This window comes from Caretta caretta, chromosome 9 (assembly GCF_965140235.1).
Source record: "Caretta caretta isolate rCarCar2 chromosome 9, rCarCar1.hap1, whole genome shotgun sequence".
NCBI lineage: Eukaryota > Metazoa > Chordata > Testudines > Cheloniidae > Caretta > Caretta caretta.
Window position 1 is genome coordinate 5,118,398 of NC_134214.1, and position 9,900 is coordinate 5,128,297.

General features: G+C 40.9%; 1 long non-coding RNA gene across 1 annotated transcript; it reads right to left on the reverse strand.

The window, feature by feature from the left end:
- Window positions 1-3,144: 3,144 nt before the first annotated feature.
- On the reverse strand, window positions 3,145-9,677 carry LOC125643211 (uncharacterized). The gene is made up of 3 exons (XR_007358628.2): window positions 8,818-9,677; window positions 4,412-5,413; window positions 3,145-3,567 (listed from the first exon to the last, which is right to left on the reverse strand). It is a non-coding gene; the product is annotated as an uncharacterized LOC125643211 (long non-coding RNA).
- Window positions 9,678-9,900: the final 223 nt, after the last annotated feature.

Here is a 9,900-nt window from a genome sequence, read left to right on the forward strand (position 1 = left end):
TTAATACACGCCAGGACTATATTAGCTTCTTTAGCGACTGCATCACATTGTTGACTCATATTCAATGTGTGATCTGCTATAACCCCCAGATCCTTTTCTGCAGTCCTACTGCCTAGCCAGTTATTCCCCATTTTGCAGTTGTGAATTTGATTTTTCCTTCCTCAGCATAGAAGTTTGCACTTATCTTTATTGAATTTCATGATGTTCTTTTCAGACCAGTTCTCCAGTTTGTCAAGGTCATTTATTCCTGTCCCCTAAAGTGCTCACAACCTTATCCAGTTTGGTGGCATCATCCATATATTTTATAAGCATAATCTCCATGCTATTATCCAAGTTATTAATGAAAATATTGAATAGTACTGGACCCAGGCCTGACGCCTCCAGGACCCCTCTGGAACCTCCTAGTCTGAGAGTGAACCATTGATAGCTACTCTTTGAGTACAGTCTTTGTGCATCGACCTTGTAGTAATTTAATCTTCGAGTTTGTTGATTAGAATGTCATGTAGGACTGTGTCAAAAGTTTTCTTCTCCCTGACACCAATACTGCCTACAAAATAAAAATACACCATGCAAGGTGTTGCCAGCTGAGGGGTTTGGTGGCTGGTTTCAGCAGATGTGAGCAGAAAGTGGAATACACTTCAATTCCATAGTATGTAGATTCCTTCTTCTTTTACATTGCACCAAAAATCTGAAAGGTGTGTAAACAACCCAGGAGCAGGAGGGATTACTTAGAGTGGTATATGGAGGTATAGAGAGGAGTGAAATTAATCTGTGGAATAATTTTACTTGTAGTAGGTGGCATCTAGCTACCATACTTACATGACTCCCATTATGAACTGTCTGAGCATCTCATAACCTTTAATGTAGTTTTCCTCCCAACACCCCTGGGAGGTAGGACAGTGCTTCTAGGCCCATTTTACAGATATTGAACTGAGGCACAGTGAGACCAAGGCCCAGATCCTTAAAGGTACGTAGGTGCCTAACTCCCATGGGTGTTACGCACCTAAATACCTTTGAGGATCTAGGCCAAAATAACTTGCAAGAGGTCACCTAGAGAGCGTGTAGCACAGCAAGGAATTAAACCCACGTCTCCTAAATACTAAACACCCAAATCACTGGACCATCTTTCTCTGTTGTGTATGAGCAGCTCAGGTACAAATCTGAGATATTTGAAACTAGACTGGGGAAAATATAAAAAAAAAGATCATGTCTGGAACCTTCCTGTTTTGGCAGCCCGCGATATGCCAGATGACCTGACCCATCTCTAACGTCCAGCAGTCTATTATGCTTTCACTTCTGCTCCGGGAAGCCAGTGACATGCCAACACTCGGCATCCCAAGAGGGGGAGATTTCATAGGCGAAGCTGTGGTGTGAGCCTATCAGTTGGGCTCATCCAGTATGTGCATTGCTCTCCATGTGCAGCATTCTATGTTCCTGGGGGAAACACGGAAGAGACACCCATTGAAACTCCCCCTTGGGAAGTGAAGGAGGGAGCTGTGACATGCAGAGCCTGAACAAGCAGGGAGAAGGCAGGCAAACTGTAGCACTTCACTCAAGCTACTTCCTCTGCCTTGGGGAGAAAAGAGGCTATTTATTAAAAGGACCAGGCCTAGTTCTCCTCTCCCACACATTGGTGTAAATCAGGAATAACTCATGTGATGTGTGCGGAGTGTAGTAGTTTAAGGGAGATCAGACTCAAGCCCCTTTATTCCAGCATGGTCAGGATAAAATGAATCCCAAGCACAGCCCAATATTTAATGCCATCCTACAGTTTTTTCTGCACATATTGTCCTGATTCTGCGATCCTTAGTTATATAGAACACCCCGTATTCATGGAAGCAGCCCCCCCATTCCCCCTGGGGTGGGGTGGGGGGTGGGCTCTGAAGCCCATGGAACTATTGGTGTGCATAAGGGTGGCAAGATTGGCCTTTTTTGTTTTGTGAACAAACTCTTTCCATTCAGAGTGGATACCACTTTGATACTGGGGAACCCAGAAGTAGTGCACTCAAGTTTACTCACTTCTCTTTTGGGGAATATAGAGTTTAGTTAGGTTCATTTATCCATCTCTTTTTTTTACCACTACACCACTGGAATCCAGTAAGAGATGGCTTTCCTTGCCCAAGAGAGAGTGTGTGAACTGCCTCTTTAACTGAAACCTGCAGTCATATACTTCATCTCCTGTTTAATGATTCACCTCCCAACCAGCCCACTTGCACCTTTGTAATCTTTTTGAAGGTTAACTTGTTGATCCAGCCTTGGAAGCTTGCGAGAGGTAGCAGCTTCTCAGAGAAGTTTGGAAGCCAAAGTGGCACATTCTCTTTCAGAAGTCACTTTACTCGACGCTCAGGATCTGGGGAAACAGATGGGAGGCTTGGAAAGGGAATGAAAAAAGGGAGCGAAATTTAAACCAAAGAAAGGGGAGAAAAAGCACTTGGATTTTGCTTTTTACTCTTTGGAGACAGCTGGATTTTTAGTTCTGTTTTAGAGGAATAATTGGTTAAAAATAATCCTACAGGGAAATAATTTTTTTAGGACATATGGAGTTAAAATATGATTGATAACAATCTATGTAACCATGCCCTGGATTATAGGTTACTCAGTACAGCCCACAGATAGGGAAGAATGTATTTACCATATACTCGATGCAGATATATATCCCATGGAATTCTTCCTCATCACTGTCAGATCCAACTGACTATTGCTTGCTGCGGCTTTTATTTATTTTTTTAATTCTTTAAAACACAGAGAAGCCCCACTGGAATTATTCATCTCAAAATCATCTTAAATTACCCCAGCCATTTTACAGTCCATCATGAAAAAGGGGAGAGAATTCAATTTTTTACCAAGTACTTAAAAAAAAGCTCTTCCAAATAAAATAAAATAACATAAAATAAAATAAAATAAATCCCTCCCCACTTACTAGTATCCTGACAAATAATGTTGTGGCCCATTTACTGTATCTAAATATAGTTAATAATTCAGTCTACCTGGTATTATTTAATTCTGTATCTACTAATAGAATATTTGTAAAATACTTTGTAAATAGACAGATACAAATGAAGCTTTCCCAAATAAAGTTTGTTAGCACCATCCATCCTTTTAAAAAGGATACACAGAACTAAAGGATTCCAGGAGACATACAAATTATTGACATTTCCCCCTTTATTTATTGATATCTTCCAATTAATTAACTGAATTCTTGTTTAAGTATAGTCACAAACATTCCATGAACCAAAATTGTACTGATCACTCAAAGAACTGTATAGACAAAGCATTAAAATGTTATTTGAAGAAAGAAAATTAAATGCAGATAACATTAACCACATAGCTGTCTAACAAAACAATTAATAAAACAATAACTATCAAAATAGCTTAGAATAAGAATTAAGGGTCATATGCAAATCCATTGAACTCAGTGGGAGTCTTTCCATTTTTGGATCAGGCCCTTTGTCACTATAGGAAATATTGTTGGATAAACTTCTTAGTTCACAAAGTTCTTCTTATGAAATCAAAATGTTTTCCACAGCTGACTTTTATTACCTTGGATTTGGCTGGGCCTTCTAGGCACTATTGTAATAGAAATAGATAGTAATAATAAATAAGAATCTGTTTCAAAGACTGTCCTTGATCAATTTTTTTCAGGCAAACCAAACACTTATGTAACCGAGGCTTGAATCATCTCAGGGATTTTGTTTGTTTCTTTTGTTTTTAATCTCATTAGTTGATTGTTAAGAGAGGTGCCAAAAAAAAAAAAAAAAGCCATTTCTAGCACAGCTTAAAATACATGGTGAGTTTTAAATTTCCACAAGTCTCATGCTTAATATTTTCAAATGAGACAAATTCTAACAAGAAGCAGCAGGCAAAAAAGAAAAAATAGGGGTAAGGCATGGGGAAGGGAGTATGGAATGTATGGTTGTATTTGAAAATGTTATAGGTCAGTGGTACAAGGTCTTCGTAAATTTCCCTTACTACATGTGAATCACTTAATTTTGCTCTACTTAATCACCAACAAACTCAGCAGAAAAGGAAAAAAACAAACCAAGCCCCACAGACTTTGGTCTGTAATTGGTTAAAAATTGATTGGGGGCAGAGAGGAGGAAGGATAATTTTCTGTGATTGGCTGGATGCTCACTAGTACTTGGGTTTGAAATTTACCTTTTAAACCAAAGATCATGTATGTGTGGCATAGAATTGTGATGCCTACTTACACGGTGATGGGAACAATAGATACCCTTACATACATCCTGTGTAATTACTTTCCTGGCTGTAAGTATTTGCAGGGATAGATAGATAGATAGATAGATAGATAGATAGATAGATAGATAGAGAGAGAGAGAGAGAGATAGATAGAGAGAGAGAGAGAGAGAGAGAGAGAGAGGAAAAACTGCAAACATTCTACTCTTACACTTACCTGGGGAAAGTAATTTTTGACAGACAAGTTTCACAATGAATCTCATAGTAATGACGGGAAAGTAGATCTGTCAATTATCAGGATAATTTCTCAATAATATATTAATGCCAAATTTACTGATAAAATATGATTATCCAGTTCTCCAAGTCTCATTATCTGAACTGTCCTGTTGTGTGACACTGGGCCAAGTGCCCTCACTGTCTTGGAATTACATTGACAATTGCCTTGATTATCCAATTGCCTTGGTATTCTAGATTTAGTCTCCAGAATATCTGAAAATTGAGGTTTTATTTAGAGAGAGATAGTGTGATAACATGTGTGAAACCAGTAACACAACTGTTGAGTGGTTTCTTTTTAGGTGGATGAGTGAATAATAACTTCTCCAGTTGAAAGTACAGGGAGGTTTTTAGGCAGATAGGCTGAAAATCTCTCTCCCTCCCCTTCTGCAGCCTGTGTCCCTTTGTTGCATGAAGGATGAAATAAACAAGACACTCCACTGTGGGCATGTGAATGGAAAAGTACCAGTGTAGTCCCCATGCACATTCTTGGACTGTGAGTGATCTGCAGCAGCCTTCATAGCTGGTTTAGTATGGTCCGGTGTACCGAGGGTGTGTACAAAAAGCCAGGCCCTACCATGCAAATCAAGTTTTTCCACTTCCAGTCCTTTCCCCAGAAGGAAGGATCCTGCCAGATCATGAATACTCCAATAAAAACACTATTTAACATAATAATATCTCCCTCCTACTCCCCTCTCCTGTAGTTTACAAACATTAGGGTGTTTCCCCCTGGTTGTTCCACAACTCCAGCTGCTGCCACCTCTGATACCAGTGCTGGGGGAAAAATTGTTCTAAGCATAAGGAACTGAAATCAACAAATGATCAGCAAGAGGGGCAGTTTGTTTAGCTCTTGGAGTTTATTTTAATTGCAGGATTGTTTTGTAATGAACACAGCAGTCGCAGGGCAAGTCTTCTGGGATCAGGCAGAGTATTCTGAGGGTTTTCCCTGTAAATAAAAACAAAGAGATCTATATTTAAAACAATAAACTAAAACAGAATGAGATGCAAGAACCTGGCGTGTTGGGCTGTTTGGTTTTGAACTTAAACCATGACACTTATTAAAGAGCTTTGCTGTTGTCACGGATACAGTGGCAGAAGTGTCCATCCTTTTGAAAGTGCTATGTTAATAAATCCAGAAAGCTCCTAGTCCAGATGCAAAGAAAAGGGGAAAACATGCATTTGTGCTGACGGGCAGCAAGCAAAAGCAAGCTGGTAATCTCGAGTAGTTTGTTATGATGATGCCAAAAAATTATGACTGTGTGATTTTATGCAAATCAAGGGAATGGACGGTTAAAAAACTAAATGTCAGGTAGATAAGATCGCATACACCTAGAGTAGTGTCATGATATTCTTTGAATGTTACATTCATACTGGAAACCAAAACATGTTACAGAAATCAGACACCCACAAAAGGGCTCACAGATTGCACTGAAGACAGGCTCCTGCAAAGCACCAACCTCGGACAGAAAAGTAGGTTAGATTAGAAAACAAGATAATGCAATTGAATCAGGGAATACACTGCTCAATGCAGTGTGCAATCCACCCTTATTTTATAAAATTACATGCACTAAACTGCCTTTAAATAATGTTTATGTTATGACACAAAGCTGATAAAAAGGGCTGGATTTCCACAGCTCAGCTGACAATCCGACTGTAACTGCCATAGGAAAAGTGTCAAAGACGGAGTGTCCTTTCTTAAGGGTCACGTTTCTGCCTCTGGCACTTTTTTTTAAAGACCTGGTGGTTCTGTGTATACAGTATTTGGGTAAGTAGGATTTATTTCCTGAAGGGGCTAATTTTAAAAAAAAATGAAAATAATTTTAAATTGAGATTTATTTAAAAATATATATATTTATCAAAAGATCAGGCCCACCCCTTTAAATGTGTTGCTTACCTGACAACATGAAATACTTGCATATAAAAACGTATTCTGTATCCCTGTAGGACTGACTAATTCTGTATTCAGGGCCATCTACCATCCTTGATCAATATATCCTATGGCCTTAAATCTAGAATTGTAATTGTAGAGGGGTAAGTATTATTATTAATAATAATTTACATTTATGTGGTGCTTTTCATCCAGAAGTAGTTTAGACAGGGAAAACAACCAAGCCACCTGTGACATGCCTCTCAGGTGGCTAGTAACTCAGCAGTTTTGCAGGAGGGGAAAGTGAAGAATAAACTTTTCCCAACCATAGGAGGATTTTTAAGTCAGCAGAATTACCTCCATTGCCATTTTGACTAGAATACTAGGGTTAATACAATAAATTATAGCCTGTGTCAGAAGCAGTGGTATCAATCTGATGGGTGACCATGTCTTCATCACTGGTTTGAAACCTAGGTATGACTGATCTGACACACTGCAAAAGGAGATGTCCTGGTCCTTCATGCAAATCTAATGTTTACTATTGTATTGACGTGGAATATGGACAAACCATGTAGGTCGATATAGTGAGGACTGCTCCTACAGTCCTTATATGTATGTAAGGACCAAAAAGGAAATATGGGGGGAACGGAGGGTTGCATGCATCAGATCTGAAGCACTGGATCCAGATTATACAAGAAATTAAAGCATTTGCATAGCAGGTCAATGTTAACAACTTGGTTATTTACATGTTTTTATATCCACTCCACTCCCTGCCCACTTTCCTGTTAAATTCCCCCTTCAAGGGCCAGTTTCGTCTTAAAATGCAGACAGTTATTGAGCTAAAGGAATGTCATCATATAGTCAATATTAGTAAACTTCCTTGCCATTTTGCAAGATGTGACTACAAATCTGGCCTGGAATTCCGACCTCACTCCCAGGCCCAGCAGGGGCTAGATGTGCTGTGAAGAAAGCAAATGACGGACTTGCTCTGCGGTGACCCCTCTGGCCAATGTAGGAGTGGCACGCATGGGATTTGAAGGGTATTCTATGTAGCCTTTCCTATGCTGGATATTGCATTCCCTACGCATTCAAAACTCCCATTTCAGAGTATGGGGAAGAAACTTCAAGGAAAGTTAATGGGGGGGTTAGGTGCCCAAGGAATGCATGTTCAAGGTACTGGGTGGGGGTGAAGGGAAACCACGAGAAGGCAAGGGCGAAATGGAGAGGAGGGAGAGAATATGGGACTCCCAGGAAAAATTAATAAAATCTATTATTTGCTTCCAGGCTGAGAACCTAGATACCAAGTTCCCAGCCCAAAGGGAATGCTCATAGCTGATTGATAACTCCTTGTAAACAGGGGGCTGATAATGGAAACTCTGATGCAACCCCACATTTGGCAGCATAAATGCATGACAAGAATTCAACTCTGTAAAATGCCAGTTGGAACAGCAATCATGATAAATCTTCAATCTTAGGATTTTTTTTAGCTCCTTCCTAACTTTCTGCAAACATTGCATTCAGCCAACCGATCAATACATGCAGAAGAAAAGATCAGACTGCAGAGCGGGACAAACAGAACAGAGATTTTCTTCATAAATTCCATCTCGTATGGAAACAAAAGCCTAGTTATTATCATCATTATATTATTTGTTATTAAGTCCATTTATATAGCACCATTTGTTTACACTGCTCTTTGCAAACACAGATAAACAAGATAAACACATCTTCCCTGTCCCTGAGATCTTACAATCTAAGTAAAGCTATGCTTGTTCGCGTTGAATTATATATTACTTTTTAACTACAGGGAAGACGTCTTTAAAGCATGTCTGTATCATCTCAAGTGTCTGAGTATGAGACCTGACTTGCTACTGGGCTATTTTAAAGAATAGATGGAGTATTAGTCGTAAAGCTCTCCTTCTTTTTTCTACTTTAAAGCAGATCTGAGCATTTCAGTTCAGGGACTTTGCTGCAAATAAAAAATGCAGCATAGAATGTACAATAATATCTTTGTATTAGGGTTGCAGCCTTTGTGGAATTCATTTGTAATTTAATAAGTTGCTCTAAGCAATTGCATTAGCTGGAGCTAGGGCACAGTGACCCTGTGATGGTTTTTCTTGTGAACAAATTTCTATTAATCGTTATAAACATGAAATACCATCATTCAGACACACACACCCACACGGCCGTCCACCCCTTCCTTCTCTGTTATGTGGAAGTAGCCACCAGAAATACTGGATCCTTTTACCCCAAAATGATCAGGGAAAAAAATAAATAATTGCAATAGAAATCAGCTGACATGTACACACTCAGACCAGGCCTGAGTGGATTCACAGTGAAAATAAAGATGCAATGCATTTGCTTATATATATATATGGCTAAAGGGTCCACATAATAATATGTTTACAATCTGCCCCTGCCCCCTCCGCACTACCCACCACACACACCAGTAACTCTATCAGTAACACAGATCGGAAGGTCTTTACATTTTCACTGCTGGCTGAAGTCTCCTCCAATGGCAAAGGCAGAAGGCAGGGCAGGCCTTTACAGTTCCCTCCCGAAACAGTCTACAGCTGCTTTAAAAAACCAAAAGTAATAAAAAAAATTCCACACTACCGTAGCTTGACATTTCCCTCCACCCAGAGGAAGCTATCTATTGACACACTGTTTACAATCTATTTTGCACGAATCAGCAACAATGACAACAACTGCGAAGAGTCCTGGAAAGGGAAGGAGGGGAAAAAGAAAAGGACCAAACGAAAACATAACCCTCCGAGTCTATTTCTTTTCAAGAACAAGGATATTCCTCACATGAAAAAAAGCAATGCCAAAACCATAATTAAAACACAGATCTGTCTGGGGGGGATGGGGGGAAGAAGCTTCTTTCGTCGAAAGTAAATCCCTTGCACGATCGTGAGAGCCAAAAAGAGGTGGATGGAACATTAAAAAAAAAATAAAAAAAAGACGGATTATTTTTCAAAAAGCGTCCAAGGCAGCAGGATCCCGGGATCTTTTTAACAGGAGAAACTTGCTCAAGCAGATGCAAAAAATAACGTTAAACGGTTCTGTGTCTCGCCTCCCTACGGACTGCCTGAGATTTTGTCTGCCTCCTCCTCCTGCTTTTTTAATTAGGGTTTCCCCCCCCCCCTCCTGCGTTATGAAAACCTCCCCCCAACACCCTCTCCCAGGTCCCTACATTGTAACGCATTTTGCTGGGGGGGTGAGCAGAGCTGGGGGGGGGGGGGATCTGGTGTACTGCGAGGAGGCCGGCGGTGTTTGCGGGGCTTTCACGACCGAGAGCGGGGTGGCCTCAGCCCCGGATCTCTCTTATGTCACCGAATAGCAAATTAGTTCTCAGAATTCCAGGGGCCGAACGCTGCAACACTGAAGCCGCCCCGACGTCACAGAAGGCAGGCGGCCACGTGACTCCAGAGACCGGCGCCTACCACCGGCCGCGGGGGGAGCCCCCCCGGCCCCGGCCGCTGGCCCCCGCTGGCGGCGCCGCTGCCGGGTGGGGACCCCCGGCCGGGAAGGCTCCGCGGGGTCCCGGCGGCGGGCGGCAGGGGGCG